The sequence below is a fragment of the Rana temporaria genome, chromosome 9 (assembly GCF_905171775.1).
Source record: "Rana temporaria chromosome 9, aRanTem1.1, whole genome shotgun sequence".
Taxonomy (NCBI): domain Eukaryota; kingdom Metazoa; phylum Chordata; class Amphibia; order Anura; family Ranidae; genus Rana; species Rana temporaria.
Genome location: NC_053497.1, coordinates 41,868,333 through 41,886,839, shown reverse-complemented (window position 1 = coordinate 41,886,839; position 18,507 = coordinate 41,868,333). Strand labels below are relative to the sequence as shown.

Here is an 18,507-nt window from a genome sequence, read left to right as displayed (position 1 = left end):
TTAGGCCAAATTTATGAAGAAAAATTCATTTTTTGCAAAATTTTATAATAGAAATGAAAAAAAATTCATTTTTTTACAAAATTTTCGTTCTTTTTTCATTATTAGCGGAAAAAATAAAAACCGCAGAGGTGATCAAATACCACCAAAAGAAAGCTCTATTTTTGGGAAAAAAAGGACAAAAATTTCATTTGGTTACAGTGTTGTATGACTGAGTTATTGTCATTCAAAATGTGAGAGCACCGAAAGCTGAAAATTGGTCTGGTTATTAAGGGTGTTTAAGTGCCCAGTTGTCAAGTGGTTAAAGACGGCCCTGGTGACACCTGATATAAGGGGGGCTCTGAGGGTTACACATGATGAGTGGGGGGTTCTCTGATGGGGACACCTGATATAAGGGGGACTCTGAGAGTGACACCTGATATAAGGGGGACTCTGAGAGTGACACCTGATATATGGGGGACTCTGAGGGTGACACCTGATATAAGGGGGACTCTGAGGGTTACACCTGATATAAGGGGGACTCTGATAGTGACACCTGATATAAGGGGGACTCTGAGAGTGACACCTGATATAAGGGGGACTCTGAGGGTTACACCTGATATAAGGGGGACTCTGATAGTGACACCTGATATAAGGGGGACTCTGAGAGTGACACCTGATATAAGGGGTTCTCTGATGGGGACACCTGATATAAGGGGGACTCTGAGGGTTACACCTGATATAAGGGGGACTCTGAGAGTGACACCTGATATAAGGGGTTCTCTAATGGGGACACCTGATATAAGGGGGACTCTGAGGGTTACACCTGATATAAGGGGGACTCTGAGAGTGACACCTGATACAAGGGGGACTTTGAGGGTTACACCAGATATAAGGGGGACTCTGAGAGTGACACCTGATATAAGGGGGACTCTGAGAGTGACTCATGATGTGTGGGGGTTCTCTGATGGTTACACCTGATATAAGGGGGACTCTGAGAGTGACACCTGATATAAGAGGGACTCTGAGAGTGACACCTGATATAAGGGGGACTCTGAGAGTGACACTTGATATATGGGGGACTCTGATGTGTTTGGCATGTCTTTGTTCTCCTGAAGATCTCTCTGTAGTGGTGCGGATCATAGATCTCTGTATGGGTGCGGATCATAGTCTCTCTGTATTGGTGCGGAATGCGGATCATAATGTCCCGGTGACAGCAGACTATAGAGCTCCCTGTGCCGTCTATGGCTGTCGGGCTTCAGGCAGCGAGTGATCGCGGAGCGCACTCAGTGTATGGAGGGAAGAGTTCTCTCGGGCCCCGCCCTCCTCATTTACATGCAGATGTAGGCAGGCTGGGGCCCGGTGTGAGTGCACCGCTCTGGCCCGGCCCCGCCCACCTGGGTGGATTCCATTGTTTTGGAGGAGGAGAGAGGTGGGAGGAGCTTTTTCGAGTGGGAAGTGAAAAAAAAAATAACCCTCTGCGATCACTTTTTTTTTTTTCGCCGTAAAAAACTCGGATTAATTTCCGGATTATTTATTTTTCGGCGCCCGAGGCGTGCGATCGGAGGGGGGCGCCGTCCGGGGGTGCTGTGAGGATGCCACATCCGATCAGGCTTCGCCCTAACCCTCTATGTGTCTAGGCCACTTGGGTCCTGCATTGAGAGCCCGTGCTGGGATGACTCGGAGACCCCGGGCCGACTGCTGCTCAAACACCGCGGTGAGTTTGTTACAATTGTAGCGATTTCTCTTTAAATCTCTATAAGTCTGCCTTACCTGCACCCTGATCGGGAGGTGGGGGATGGGGAGAGAGGGGAGCACCCAGCCCCCACATTGCACCCAGCAGCACCCCCTCCCAACCCCCACCCTGCATTCAGCCCCCCTCTCCCCGGTCCTGAGCAGGGGCTCTCCCTGTCACGTCTGCAGGATGGACTGGGGGGGGCAGTGATTGTACATGGATGGTGACCCCCCCCCCCTATTATCTCATGTCATGGGGGGGGGAGCCCCTGCCTGTGGCCTGGATGGATGGATCAGAGCACTCACACAGCACTGATATACAATGGGGATCTGATGTCCCCACATCACATCTCATCCTGGTCCCCCCCCCCCCCATCCCTTCCATTGGGGGGGCTTCATACACCCTCCCTCCCCACCACACAGGAATTCCAGGGAACCCCCCCCATCCCCCCCTCAGCTTTGTCCCTGGAAATCTCCCTCCCTCCACACAATAACATCACCGGATCCCCCAACAATATCTCTCATCTCTTCTGCAAGTATAAGAGGGTCACACACATCACAATCTGATTGTACTTTAGATCTACCAATAGCTATGCAGTGCAAAGGATCTGCCTGATTGGATACACATCCATCGGTTTAGATTAGGTAGGTGCTCCTCTGGCGTAGGTCCGGTAAATCCGAAGTTGATGGTGCAGAAATTGCATGGTCAGATTGTAACACGAATTGTGATCCCTTTATAGGGACCATCGATAAATGATCGCTTTCTGTTCCCGATAGAAGTAGAATTACTAAAGCTGTCAGATGAGGACCTACCTAAGCGATGCCATCAGGCCGGCCCCTGCACTTTTATTTTGGTTGCACAAACTCTTTTTAGATCTACCAATCAGATCGTAATGTTAACGTAAAGCAATCTGATTGTAAAATCGCCTTTAGATCTACAGAAATGACGTGGTGCAAGCCCCAGCCGGATTGCATTCATATTGCCTGATTGGGTAGATTAGATAGGTCCTCAGGTGACATATCTAAAGCTGCCTGTGCAGAGATTCAGATTGTAACGTGTGTAGTGACCCTGACAGTTCAAGTTGATAGTACATAGATTGCATAGTCAGATTGTGACCTGTATGGCGACCACACACCTGATCAATTTCCTTTTCCAGTGTAAATAGTTTCACCAAAACTATGTAACATGAAGACCTATCTAACCAGGCGCTCATTTTTTATTGGTAGATCTAAAGGTGATTGTACAATCAGATTGTAATGTGTGTGTAAAGCCCTCCCTGATTAGATTGGATCAGACAGGCATTTTGTAGTGATAACAAGATAACTACATCGTGAAACGCTCTGCCTGATTGGCTGCAAATTGATTTGATAAGATTTGTGCAGATGGATTAGATCAGGGGTGTCAGACTCCATTTCAGCATCATGATTGTCCTCCAAAGGGCCGGTTGTATCTGTAAGATTAGATGTCCAGCACACCCCTTCCCTTTACATTAGATGTCCCGGCCCCCCCCTCCACTTTACATTAGATGTCTAGCACCCCCCCCTCCCCTTTACATTAGATGTCCAGCACCCCCCCTCACATTAGATGTCCAGCACCCCCCCCTCCACATTAGATGTCCAGCCCCCCCCCCTCCCCTTTACATTAGATGTCCAGCACCCCCCCCTCCACATTAGATGTCCAGCACCCCCCCCCTTCCCTTTACATTAGATGTCCAGCACCCACCCCTCCCCTTTACATTAGATGTCCCGGCCCCCCCCTCCACATTAGATGTCCACCCCCCCCCCCCTTCCCTTTACATTAGATGTCCAGCACCCACCCCTCCCCTTTACATTAGATGTCCCGGCCCCCCCCTCCACTTTACATTAGATGTCTAGCACCCCCCCCTCCCCTTTACATTAGATGTCCAGCACCCCCCCCTCCACATTAGATGTCCAGCACCCCCCCTCCCCTTACATTAGATGTCCAGCCCCCCCCCCTCCACATTAGATGTCCAGCACCCCCCCCCCCTCCACATTAGATGTCCAGCACCCCCCCCTCCCCTTACATTAGATGTCCAGCACCCCCCCCTCCCCTTTACATTAGATGTCCAGCACCCCCCCTCCCCTTTACATTAGATGTCCAGCACCCCCCCTCCCCTTTACATTAGATGTCCAGCACCCCCCCTCCCCTTTACATTAGATGTCCAGCACCCCCCCTCCCCTTACATTAGATGTCCAGCACCCCCCCTCCCCTTACATTAGATGTCCAGCACCCCCCCCTCCCCTTTACATTAGATGTCCAGCACCCCCCCTCCCCTTACATTAGATGTCCAGCACCCCCCCCTCCCCTTTACATTAGATGTCCAGCACCCCCCCTCCCCTTACATTAGATGTCCAGCACCCCCCCTCCCTTTACATTAGATGTCCAGCACCCCCCCCTCCCCTTACATTAGATGTCCAGCACCCCCCCCTCCCCTTACATTAGATGTCCAGCACCCCCCCCCTCCCCTTACATTAGATGTCCAGCACCCCCCTCCACATTAGATGTCCAGCACCCCCCCTCCCCTTACATTAGATGTCCAGCACCCCCCCTCCCCTTACATTAGATGTCCAGCACCCCCCCCTCCCCTTTACATTAGATGTCCAGCACACCCCCCCTCCCCTTTACATTAGATGTCCAGCACCCCCCCTCCCCTTTACATTAGATGTCAAGAGCCCCCCCACCATCCGAAGTTGAGTCCCCCACTCTCCCTTACACCACAGTGCACCCCCCTTACTTTATGCTGCTGCTGGGAAGAAGCTGGATACATTGCTTGTAAGCAGAAAGTAAGGGTCTGGAGTAGGACAGGAGCTCTCCTGCAACCGCAGGAGAGGTGCAAGGGCCACATGAAATGGCCTGGAGGGCCGGATTTGGCCCGCGGGCCTTGTGTTTGACACCTTGTGGTTTAGGTAGATCTGTACATTTCATAGTTTTAGTAGATATAAAGTTGATTGTATGGTCAGGTTGTAAGGTATATGGTGAGCTAGAGATCTACCAACAGCTTTGTAGAAGAGCCTGTCAGATTGGATACAAATTGTTTGGGTGGTTTAGGTAGGTTCTTCTATATTACGTAGATTTGGTAACTATAAAAAGTGGATTGTACAAAGATGGTGATGTGTATGGCGAGCTTTGGATCTACCAATAGCTGCGCATTGCAAGGGTTTGATTGGATAGATCCGGCAGGCCATTAAGCTCCCCATACGTGTTATTAGATTGTACAATCTTCTATAGATTCAGCAATACTGTATAGTGCAAAGGTCTACCTGATTGGATAGATTAGGCAGGCCCTCATATTACATAGTTTTGGTAAACGTATGTAAAGTTGGTAGTTGAGTTTTAACGTATATGGTGATCCTGAAGGTTCAGGCCTAAGGACTATATTATTATTTGTTATTGTTTTATGCCTAATGTTGACCATTCAGTGCTTTCACACCGTGTTCGGGAATCCGATTGGACGCTCATGTACCGATAAATCGTCTACGAGAGTCTGGCTACTCAGTTGGCTGTGCATGGCACCTGGGAGGAAGGTTTGGAGAAGACAGGGAGGTGTTCTGTAGTCCTATTTCCCCCTGCCCTAGGGTGACCAGAGGAAGGTGTTCTGTAGTCCTAACACCCCATGTCCTGGGGAGACGTTATGTCTTTCTAACACGCCCAGTCCTGGGGTGACAACACGGCTCAGTACAGGTGTCACCTCAGGACAGGAAGTGCGGTCATGATAGAATTCCCGGGTGAAAATAAATAAAGGAAATCCAGGTCTAAAGATAAGAAAGGCAGCCGTCCTCCATGGAGCTGCAATAGTGTCCGCGTGAGTTGTTGGGCTCGGATACTTTCATGTTTTCGGAGAAGGTGATTGGTGTTTTGGTGAAGGCGATGGAAGCCGCATTTATTGCATTCGCAGCTAAACAAAGTGAGTACTGTCTGTGATACTTTATTTTGTGCACTAAGGCCCCTCCACATTGACACTCGCAAATGGGGCAAATACCGATTTGCATGCGCAAGACCCTTCAGGGGTAATTGGCTGCAGGTGGCAGTCCATGCCCAGCGCCAATCATTGCGGGTAACCACTACATGAGTGATTGACGTGCGATCGATTGGCTGCAGAAGTTGGCAGCCTCCTGTTTGTTTCACTGGGGCTGTCACCCGCAGCCAATCGTCAAGAACTCCCGCTCAATTTTGCACATGTAGTCGGTAACGGCCTCCGAGTGCACGTGTGAACGGGGCCTAACGGTTTAATTTTTCAGTGCAAACTTTCCGTCTTGATCCCAAAAGAAAAAATCGTGGCCGGTTAACCCCCGATGTACACTAGGGTGCCTTGTGAAAACACGCAAAACATTGCAAATTTGAACGCGTTCGTGAAACCAGGCGTTGGTCTTGCAGTGGCGTTTATTGCAGGGACCCTTTAACATGGGCATGCCGGTGCGGTAAATGCAGGATGTTGAGGGGTGTGTGTTTTAGCGTTGAGATGTGGCCGTCTTGTCCACGTTGTTGCATCCACGTACCCCATAGAAGGTAATGAGACCGGGCTGCAACTGTGTCCAGTTTGAAAGACACGCGGGAGGCGGCGTATCGCTTGCTAACCGCGGGCCGCCTGTTGTCTGCGTATCGCTTGCTAACCGCGGGCCGCCTGTTGTCAGCCGCGGGCCGCCTGTTGTCAGCCGCGGGCCGCCTGTTGTCAGCCGCGGGCCGCCTGTTGTCAGCCGCGGGCCGCCTGTTGTCAGCCGCGGGCCGCCTGTTGTCAGCCGCGGGCCGCCTGTTGTCCGCCGCGTGCCGCGAGTTAGCTGCTATGTGCATGGTAAAGGGACCTTCACGGAACCCCAAATGCTTCAAGCAGAAGCAAAGTTCTTGCGCACGTAACGCCTGAAACTCAGAATGGTGAATGAGCTTCTTTGCCGCACATAGGGCAGCCATTGAAATCAAGTCTGTCCTCCATGCGACTTAAAAAAACGCACGTGTGCGCAATGCTTGACGTGAACGTGGGTTTTCCCAAATGTCTGGGATTGACTCGCTGTGTGTTGGAAATCGTCCGTCCTTTATTCATAGTTTCCAGGTTTTGGATCTGTACCCATAAATATGGATTCAGTATTTTGAAGCAATTTGTTTTTTTTTTTTTTTTTTTTCAAATATTTTTGTTAAAGGTTTGTGTGTTTAATAAATATATAATATTTAGTTTCTGGTAACAAGATCTGCCCTAATCCTTTGGAATATTGGTAATGACAGCTGTGCCGGTAGTCCCTTTTTTCTCCGGGAAGCCGTTTCCCTCTGCTTTTTAAACAGGCCTATGAGTTGTGATGGGTGGGGGAGGGGGGGGCGATGACCCCGGTTGGGGCCCTGTACAATAATGCATTTGGCATCTCCATTCTATAAGATGAAAAGAGTTTCAGGACTTCCCTGTAGAACGCTCTCCAGTGTACTAATAGTTCCCATGTCTTTCTGTTCTCTGTCTGCTTCTAGATTTTGTAACTGTCAACTCTGAAAGTTTTGAAAATTTTTAACAAGAGTGACTTTGTAACGTTTTGAAATCTTTGTCAAGTGTCTGCCCTGAGGTGTCATGGATGAGTTTCAGTTTGCTAAGGAACGCAATGTCATCCAAATTAGATTTCTCAGTTTACTTTAGTGTAGAGCAAACGAAAGAGAAGAGCTGCGTCCAGATTGAGGTAACGCTCAGCAATCCATCGTACGTTTTTTCTTCATTTATCTGAAACCTGGTTGGATGCCACAGGTTATTGCGCTTTGTTTCTTAACCTTTTCTGCGCTATTTTGTTTTATAAAAGTTTTATTGAGAATTTAAGATGCAAATAAACAACAATTCCCCCCCCCCCCTTCTATTGGTTGAACTAGATGGACGTGTCTGTTTTTATTTTTTTTAATACATAATTTGTCTGGTTGAAAAAAATGTAATGAAAGGGGTCACCAATGCCTAATGCCCTGTACACACGATAGGAATTTCCTATGGGCTAAAATCTGTTGGCATTTTCTGTCAGAATTCCGATCAAGCTGTCTTCAATCAGTCTTGCATACACACTGTCAGACTAAATGCCGACCGTCCAAAACCCGGTGACGTAAAACACTACAACGAGCCGAGAAAAATGAAGTTCAATGCTTCTGAGCATGCGTCGACTTAATTCTGAGTAAGGATGAGCGCCGGCGTGTTCGCATAGAATACGTGCAGAGCCCGCCAGGAAGTGGGCACCCGCGCTGCGCTAATCACAGCCAGGGAGACATTGTCCGATGCTCGGCTGCAGAGATCGGGAAATGTCTGCCTGGATGTGACTAGCGCATCGCGGGTGCCCACTTCCTGGCGGGCTCTGCACGTGTTCTATGCGAACACGCCGGAACTCATCCTTAATTCTGAGCATGCGTGTTTTTTTTTCTCCATTGGAGTTTCACACAGACGATCGGAATTTCCCATAGGATTTTTTTCCATCAGAAAAAAATAAAACATGTTCTATTTCCAAACTCCGACGGTTTGTGTGGGGCCCACACACGATAAAAATTTCTGATGAAAAAAAATCCATCAGACTTTTCTCATCAGAAATTCCTATCATGTGTACAAGGCATAAGGCACCTTTCACACGTGCGGACCGTATGTCCGTATTTCATCCATCCGTTTTTGGATGAAATGCAGACATGCATGTATCCCGATGGGATAGCGGGTGTCGGAGAATAAACATCCGCTGACACTCTATCTCATCGGTCCCCGCTATGGTCCGATTCTGCAGACGGAGGAAAATCCTATTTTTCCATCCATCTGCAGAGCGGATCGGGGCAACATAGACAGACGGTCCGTGTTCATCCGATTTCCCCCCCATAGAGGAGAGTGGAGATGGCGGTCCCTGCACAGTGTGTGGGGACCGCCGTGTCCTCTGCCGGCTCAGCGGGGATCAACAGAGCGATCCCAGCTGAGCAAGCAAATGAGAAATGTACGGATCCTAAGTCCTCGTTCACATTGAATGCAACTTTAAAATCGTGTGACTTCATCTGAAATTGCACAATTTCAAAGCTGCATGTCAGTGCGACTTCAGGTGCAACTTTGAAGACATCTGTGCAGCTTCATGCACAGATGTCTTTGCAAGTCGCACCCAAAATTGCCAAAAGTAATGCAGGAACTACTTTTTTAGATCAATTTGAACATGGCCATTGTCGACAATGGGCAACATCTTGTCGTGTGATTTGAGCCGTCAAATCGCATGACAAGTCACTGCAATCTGAATGAGGGCTAAACCAGGTAAAAACATACATACAATGCAGTCCAACACGTTAATGGTGAGGCAAGACATCCCCAGTAGGACAAAAATAGGAAAGAAAAGGGAAAAACTTGAAGGGGGGGGGGTGCACACAAAATAAATAAAATGGGGGGGACGACGACAATATACTGCCCTATGAGCCAACCCCCCCCCCCCCGTTCTTGTACTGTTATTAAATTGGGGTTTAAAGTGTGTATATGTATGTATGTGTGTGTGTGTGTGTGTGTGTGTATGTGTATATATATATATATATATATATATATATATATATATATATATATATATATATATATATATATATATATATATATATACACACACACCAGGATTTTCCTTTAGTAAATAACCCCCTAAGTACGTTAAATGCCCAAGAGCATGAGGACAACACTTCAGATTATTGAGTTCAGATCTAGTGAAGGGTATAGTTAAAGCGGTTGTATACCCACGATGATGTTTTTTTTTTTTTTTTTCCATCTGAAAGGCAAAAGCCATAATGAGCTAGTAAACCTTTACAACCCCTTGAATTGGTATGCAGAGGTCTTCTCATCCAACATCAGTACCTTGCCTCACAAATGTTCTTTTGGCTAAATGGGTACAAAAGATGCCACAAAAATGCTCCAAAATGTCGTGGAAAGCCTTCCCAGAATAGTGAAGGGCATTATAACTGCAAAGGATGGTTTGTAGCCACCTGATCATCACACCTCTATGAACTTGTTGGAAATCCAATGGTTTCAGAATGGAATGTCTAACAAGATCTCATAGGTGTGCTGATCACTATAGGTATATTGTATGTTAAAGCGGAACTAAACCCTCCTCTTCCTTCTTTTTTTTTTTTTTTTTGCCAAGGAAGCTGCAATCTTGGCCTCTGTTTGATCTTCAACTGCCATGGTGCTGCCCATGTGATCAGTTATGACACCACACATTGGATGATTTGACAGTTTGTTCGAAAGCACAAGCAAATGTGACAGTTACATCCTGGCACAGATTTTAATTCGTTAAAGGATAAGTTCACCTTTTTTAAAAGAAAATAAATAAATGCATCTTTTTTTTTTTTTTTACAGGTAAAAAAAATGTGCATTTTTTTTTTTTTTTACGTGTAGACTGGAAAGCATTGCACCTACGATCAGCAGATCACAGGTACCATGCAGGACACCTGCAGACTTGTCAGTATATCTAATTTTTCTAATTTTTATCATGTTTTTCTCAATTGTCAGTATATCTGTCTGCTCGTACCCTGTAGGGGCAAGCAGATACACACTAACAGGACAAGACGATGAACTTCCAGCGCGCTCAGCAGAACTCTGGTAGTTCATTGAGAACTAAAAGCCGACAACCGCAAAGCTCAGATAACATGTTGCAAAAGGTGAAATTAACTTTTAAAGCAGCAGTAAAAACTTTGCGTGGTGATAATAAGGCTTACCTGTAGCTAAAACGAATATCGCCTAAATGGGCACTGTATAGGAGATATTCACACTGGATGCAGCTGACATCACCAGCGCATGCGCGCTGAAGGTCTGGCATACTTTGTTTAGAGCTTAAAGTGGAGGTTCCCCTTAAAAAAAAATTCTAACAATACATTGAGAAGACTGATTACACTGCGGGTATGCTGTTGGTTTTTTTTGTTTTTTTCGTACATACCTCGATATCGCCGTTTCATCCCTCTGCTTCCGGGTATGATTGTGTGGGGCTGGCTGTTCCTAGTTGATTGATGTTCCTCCGACCGACGCATACTTAACGTCACGATTTTCCGAAAGAAGCCGAACGTCGCTGCGCAGGCGCCGTATAGAGCCGACTCTATACAGCGCCTGCGCAATGACGTTCGGCTTCTGTCGGAAAGTCGTGACGCGCAGTCGGAGGAACGTCAATCAACTAGGTCCAGCAAGAATCATACCCGGAAGCCGAGGGATGAAACAGCGATAACGAGGTATGTACGAAAAAAAAAAAAAAAAAACAGCCTACCCGCAGTATAATCAGTCTTCTCAATGTATTGTTAGAATTTTTTTTTAGGGGGAACCTCCACTTTAAGGGCAGAGCTGAGAGCTTGCATGTGTGGGAGCGACCTCATCGTGGCTCCGGCCACTCATACATCCGGAGCCCGCAAACCCAGAAGATAAACCAGAGGAAGATGGAAGCCCTGTCAGCGGTGACAGCGATGACAGGGAGGGCTTTGTTCTAAGGCAGGGGTCTCCAAAGTTTTCAAACAAAGGGCCACTTTATTGTCCTTCATACTTTAGGAGGGCCGGATTGTGGCCAGCGGGGGCAGAAAATGTCCCGAGCCCAGCATCGGTGAGAATAAATGTGGCCTCAGGGTTGGTGGTCAGTAGGAGGAGTAGGGCCCCTATTAGTAGGACGAATAGTATCCTATCATTGATATCAGTAGAAGAAATGGCGCCCCCTTGTTGGTGTCAGTGGAAGGAATAGTGCCTCATATCAGTGGGAGGAATAGTGCCCCAAGGGCCGCATAAAGGCTAGCAAAGGGCCACATCTGGCCCTCGGGCTGCAGTTTGGTGACCCCTGTTCTAAGGTAAGTATTTCATAATGTGCTAGTATGCAATGCAAATTGCATTTCCTTGGATGGGAAAGACTATTTTTATTTTATTTATATTACTGCCGCGGTTTACAATTGCTTTAAATTGATGGGTTTACCAAAATCCCACTTTAGATAGAACTGTGATGCATTTACATAATATGAACGCTTAGTTATTAAATAGGGGGCAGATTGGATTAGACTGTGCAAACTTCATTTTTTGGCATGGCCCTTGAATTGTACTATCCCCCCTGAGTAGGTCTAATGGCTGTTGGTTCTATATTTTCTATTGGCTGAGTAACATGATAAATATTACCGTAGAGCGCCGTGCCACGGTTGTGTCTTGTGTGAAAACCAGTCCCAGTAGAAAATGTAGTGCACTGAGAACCTTTGCCATTGACTGTGCCAATATTTGTCACATATTCTCATTAAAGAGGAGGTCCGTCCACCCCTGCAAAAAATCAAAAGCCAGCACCTACACATACTGCAGCTTCTGACATTGAGCCCCGGTTCAGCTGAACTCGCACAATTTCACTCCCGCTGGCAGTCCCGATTTCGGCCGCGATTTCAGAGACATCTGTGCAGGTTTCTGCACAGATGTCAATGTAAATCGCGGCCCGAAATCGCAAAAAGTAGTACAGGAACTACTTTTTGAAATCGGTGCAGAGCCGCAAATGCGGCGTCGCACCAATTAGGACCGTGCCATTGCTGACAATTGCTGGCAAAGGCCGCCGATTTGAGATGCAATTTGACATCTCAAATTGTACCAGTGTGAACCAGGCCTAAGGCCGGGTTCACACTTGTCTGACAAACGCTTCGACATTGGGAGCTCATGTCGCATGACGTGTGAAAATCAATGTTTTCCTATGAGAGACGTCTTAACTGATCCGACACAAGTCAGTCCGACTTTGAAAATGCTCCCTGTAATACTTTGGTCCTACATTGATCCTACTTCAGCCCATTGAATATCATTGAAGGCGGATCAAAGTAGGATCCTTGTCCTTGCCATCCGACTTTTGACATCCGACATGTGATTACAGCACTCACTCTGGGATTGTTTTATCTCACTCTGGGATTGTTTGTGATAGTCTGACTTGTTCTTTGACCAATCAAAAGTCGGATCAAAGTAGTATCCTGTTCATGAAAGTCGGTGAATGTAGGACCAATGTCGCAGAGAAAAGTAGGATGAAAGTTGTGTAGTTTAGTGTGAGCCCAGCCTAACAATCGGACACTTGCCTGTCCTGGAGTCCAGCGACGTCGGCACCGCAGCTGATGTTTCCATCAGCTGGCGGATACTGCCGCCTCCATTGCTAGTAAGGGAACCCGGCAGTGTAGCCCTATGGCTTCCCGCCGGGAACCCTACTGCGCATGCGCGAGGCTCTGCTCCTCTCTCTCCTACTGGTCCGGCGGCCGGGGAAGGAGCTGGGCGGTGATGTCAGTACCCGTGGCTGAGGCTGCTGGAAGTGAGACTGGGATACCTATGAAAAGACTGGTATCTTTTCCCCCATCCCGAAAGGTGCCAAATGTGTCACTGGAGGGGGGGACGAGTACAACGAGCAGAAGTTCCACTTTTTAAGGAATATATCCAGTCATTGAAGTAATCTAATTGGATAACTAAAGACGTGAGATCATGGTTAGAAGATCCAGCCTCCACGTGATTCTGAACTGTTGTTCGATACTTGTGTAGCCTATGTGTGTGTGTGTGTGTGTGTGTGTGTGTTTGTTTTTTTTGTTTTTTTTTGCTGGGCAGATAACTCTGCCTAATAATAATAATAATAATAATATTATTATTACTTTTTATAGCGTCATCAATGTACATGGCACTTTACACACACAGTATTATACATTCACATCACTTGAGTATGTTCCAATGGTTTCCGCTCTAATGTCACAAACACAATATTGAGACCAAACACACACGAGAACACATGACTATAATGATTTCAAAAGTCAATAAGAGATGTTTAAGTTTGCTGTGTTTTCTTGGATTCCTTCCATTAATAGTGTCACTTAGTGATGGATTAGTGTAGAGGAAACATATTTAGGAGCACTAATCCTTGTAATAAAACAAAGGGATACTGGGTTCAAACGCCATTCCTTTTTTCATAATGCCACGTTTGTGTAACACGGCCACAATGCATTAAGACCCCTTTCACACTGAGGAGTTTTTCAGGTGGTACAGCGCTAAAAATAGCGCCTAAATACCGCTCGAAAAACTCCTGCCCAGCCTTCTCAATGTGAAAGCCCGAGGGCATTCACACTGAGGCGATGCGCTGGCGGGAGAGAAAAAAATCTCCTGCCAACAGCATCTTTGGAGCGGTGAGAGGAGCAGTATGTATACCGCTCTTTCCCATTTGAAACAATGGGAAACCGCGGTAATACCGCCCGCAATTCGCCTCTGCAGAGGCGCATTGCGGGTGGTATTAACCCTTTATCGGCCGCTATCGGTGCAGTATTAACCCCCGCTAGCGGCCGATAAAGGGGGTTAATACCGCACCGCTAGCGGCCAAATCCCGCGGCGATTCCGATGGTATAGCGCCGCTATTTTTAGCGGTGCTATACAGCCACCGCGCCTCCCGCCCCAGCGTGAAAGGGGCCTTAGTGTTACAATGTCCTGGTCTGCACGACTAATATAGCATACTGTGTGTTTCTGTATTACAGTGCACTGTAAATGTGTGTTGGGGTACAAATAACTTGGGATTGGACAGCAGTGTACACTGATCAGCCATAACCTTGGGATGACCCACCTAATATTGAGAAGGCCCCCCTTTTACTCGGGTGCTGCCACCGCCATCTCGGGTGCTCCCACCGCCATCTTGGGTAAACGAAACCGGCAGTGAAGCCTTGTGGCTTCATAGCCAGTGCCCTACTGCGCATGTGCGAAGCTGCACTTTGTGAATGGCCCGGTGGCGAGGAAAGGAGGAGGAAGCATCAGGATTAGTTCACCGCCGTGAAGTCAGCCGGAAAAGGGAGCAGGGTACCTGTCAAAAAAAAATGTGGCACCAGAGGCAGGGAGGGGGGGTCAAATAAGCGGAAATTCCACTTTTGGGTGGAACTCCGCTTTAAGCCTAGTACACAAGGGCCAAATGTCGGTCAGCATTCAGCCGGTATGTACTGGAGTCAGTCCGACAGAAGGGGCAAGACCTGAAAAGGTCTGCTGATCGGTAGTCGGTGGTTGAGAGTGCTGACCAGAGTGTTCACCCCTGTCAGAACACAGTAGAACAGCAGGGAAGATCGATATACTAACATTGCATGGTTAGTACAGTGGCTCCTCCTGAGCTATCAGTTTATTTTTTTCATTCAGCCCCCTGGGTTGAACGGAAAAAAAAACTACTCGCGTGTACTAAGCTTTAGTCCAGTCCATCTAAATCTGCTAATGCATATAACACTATTCTCCCCCTAGATTGACAGAGCTGCTGTTCAAAGGGGTCTCTATTGCTTCTTTATTCAGAGACCCCCCTATAACAGGAAATGTTACTGATGGGATCGGCAATTGAAAAGCTTAAAAAAAAAAGGCTAAAAAAGTAAGACTAATGCAGCCACCACATTTAAGGACTGATGAGTAATATATGTATTTTGTTTTTGGGTCTAGATGCGCTTTAATTGGCCTCATTTCTTTTCTGACAGGTTCCCCTTCAGATGTATAGTATAGTGTACTAATCTTTGACACTTTGTGGTTTTGTGGAATACTTTGTGCTTCGAGTCACAGCAATAGCACTACTGTATATTCCTATAAATTGACAGGCCACATATTTATGGGTGCATGAATTACCTCGGTGCTACTTTTTTTATTTATTTTTTGTATTTGGCTATTTCCAATTTTTTTTTTGTTTGTTTAACAGAAAACCCACCTGAGCAAAATCTAATGACCCTTCTATGTGGATCCTGTACAATCTGCTTCAGATTATCAAAATGGTAAAAATGGGTCGTTCGTCTGCGTTTTTTTATTAATTTTTTTTTTTACTGCCCTTCTACCGAAAACCCAACAAGGCAGCCGGAGGGGTTTGTACACATGCCACTGCAAACTTACTTTTCTTGCCAAGTGATAACACCTGTCAGACTCGTCCATTGCTCAAGTCGATGACAGTGCTGCGACTGCAAGCCAACCGCTTGGGTCATGGTTGCGGCACATTAGTAACATACAGAATCACAGCTTGGGGGGGGGGGGGATGGAGAGGAGAGACCTTTGGGGGGCAGCCGGAGGGGGTTGTACACATGCCACTGCAAACTTACTTTTCTTGCCAAGTGATGACACCTGTCGGACTTGTCCATTGCTCAAGTCGATGAGACCGTGCCGCAACTGCAAGCCAACCGATTGGGTCATGGTTGCGGCACATTAGTTCCATACAGAATCACAGCTTGGGGGGGGGGTGACATTTGGGAGGCAGCCATATTGCCTCCAGAACATCTGAAAGCCACTGCTCTACCATCCTCTGATATACGATTCATGGTGGATCACCTTTCAGAGGGCAGTAGAAACTGGTGCCTGTCTGAACCTATCCTAGGGACCCGCACATGATGGTGTCAAAAATGGGAGATCAGTGTGTTCCTAGTACATAAGCAATCAGTGAAATGTCACTTTGCACTGCGTCTCGTTAGAACAGATGTGGAGTTCAATGTCGGTGAGCCCTTACGTCAGCAGCCTACAGCACGTCTGTAAGCTCCCGTGTGTTTTGAGCCATATGGCCCAATATACTTCTGGTAGAGCGGGTGCTGGGGCCGGGCTTGGAGTGCGGCCAGAGGCTGCCTAGCGGTCCCTTTTGTCACCCTTCACGCATTGCATCAGAGAATCTGCTGTGTGTATGTTGTGAGATGTGGAACCAGTTTAGTGCTGTCTATGTACTTGTCACATATACATGTCACAAGCTCTGTACATAAGTAACATTCCTGCTGTCTTACCATTTCCCTCTCGCAGATCTCTCTCCTGCTTGCTGTAGGCAGTGTGACGAGTCCGTTTTGTCTGTACAATATGGAGGGGACAATACTATGCATTCATTTTAATGGGACTCCTTGGATCACTAACCTGATCTTTATTTCCTATATTTATGTTGAGCCAATGAGAGCTGAAAATAACAAATCATTATGGCAGATAATGCGCTTTTATATATGTAGATATCCATTCAGTCAGACACAAGGCTTGCGATTCTATGGGCCTGGTCTCCGGCACATCATGTTTGACATACATGTGAATAGGGGGAACTAATGCGCAAACCACACTAACCAGGGCAATATGAACTACAAATAAATAATTAATAAAACATAGTTATTATGTTTGACATACAGTGCCTTGAAAAAGTAATCCCACCCCTTGAAATTTTCCAAATGTTGCAACCAAAAACGTAAATGTCTTTTATTGGGATTTTATGTGATAGAGCAGGGATATGCAATTAGCGGACCTCCAGCTGTTGCAAAACTACAAGTCCCATCATGCCTCTGCTTCTGGGTGTCATGCTTGTGGCTGTCAGTCTTGCTATGCCTCATGGGACTTGTAGTTCTGCAACAGCTGGAGGTCCGCTAATTGCATGTCACTGTGGCACATAATTGTGAAGTAGGAGGGAAATTTGTGGTTTTCGACTTTTTTTTACAAATATGTGAAAAGTGTGGTGTGCATTTGTATTCAGCCCTCCCTGAGTCAATACTTTGCAGAACCGCCTTCACTGCAATTACAGCTGCAAGTTTTTGGGGATGTCTCTACCAGCTTTGCACATCTTGAGCAGTGGGTCTCAACTCCTGTCCTCAGGATCCACGAACAGGCCAGATTTTAAGTATTACTTTAGGGAGATGCAGACTAGAATACTGCAATCACTGAGCAGCAAATTGCATCCCCTGTGATGTATTTCAGTTATCTTGCAAACCTGGCCTGTTAGTGGGTCCTGAGGAGAGCACAGGAGTTGAGAACTACTGATCTAGAGAGTGACATTTTTGCCCATTCTTCTTTGCAAAGTAGCTCAAGCTCTGTCAGATTGGATGAAGAGCGTCTGTGAACAGCAATTTTCAAGTCTTACCACAGATTCTCAGTTGGATTTAGGTCTGGACTTTGACTGGACCATTCTAACACATGAATATGCTTTGACCTAAACCATTCCATTGTAGGTCTGGCAGTATGTTTAGGGTCATTGACCTGCTGGAAGGTGAACCTCCACCACAGTCTCAAGTAATTTGCAGACTCTAACAGGTTTTCTTCTAAGATTTCCCTGTATTTGGCTCCATCCATCTTTCCATGAACTCTGACCAGATTCCCTGTCCCTGCTGAAGAAAAACATCCCCACAACATGCTGCTGCCACCACCATGTTTCACGGTGAGGATGGTGTGTTCAGGGTGATGTGCAGTGTTAGTTTTCCGACGCATGTAGCATTTTGCTTTTAGGCCAAAAATTTACATTTTGGTCTCATCTGACCAGAGTACCTTCTTCCACATGTTTGCTGTGTCCCCCACATGACTTCTCACAAACTGCAAATGGCAGGACTTCGTGTGGCTTTCTATTAACAATGGCTTTCTTCTTGCCACTCTTTTATAAAGGGCAGATTTGTGGAATGAATGACTAATAGTTGTACCGTGGACAGATTCTCCCACCTGAGCTGTGGATCTCTGCAGAATTACCATGGGCCTCTTGGCTGCTTCTCTGATTAATACAAATGCACGCCACACTTCAAATATTTATTTGTAAAAAATTTGGAAAACCATTTATCATTTTTCTTCCACTTCACAATTATGTGCCACTTTCTGTTGGTCTATCACATAAAATACATTTACGTTTTTGGTTGCAACATGACAAAATGTGGAAAATTTCAAGTGATATGAATTATTTTTCAAGAAACTGTACTTTACTGCCTTATCTGTAGAATTTTATTGGCAATTTTGTTACAAAGTAGGTCACCAGGTCTTTCCCCAATTGCTCAGTTTGGGACTGACATGCAGAATGTGATGGCACATGTGCAAAGCCAATTTGTACACCAATTCTAGGGCCAATTTCAATTGGAGCCAGGTAACCTACCAGCAAGTCTTT

General features: G+C 46.6%; 1 protein-coding gene across 2 annotated transcripts in view; it reads left to right on the top strand.

Annotated features, from left to right (window-relative positions):
- Nucleotides 1-1,420: 1,420 nt before the first annotated feature.
- BICRA (BRD4 interacting chromatin remodeling complex associated protein) overlaps nt 1,421-18,507 on the top strand; it is a 133,044-nt gene continuing 115,957 nt past the window's right edge. For both annotated transcript variants that reach the window (XM_040323277.1, XM_040323276.1), the window contains exon 1: nt 1,421-1,693. The gene's annotated coding sequence lies outside the window, so the exon portion shown is untranslated. The remainder of the gene's footprint in view (nt 1,694-18,507) is intronic.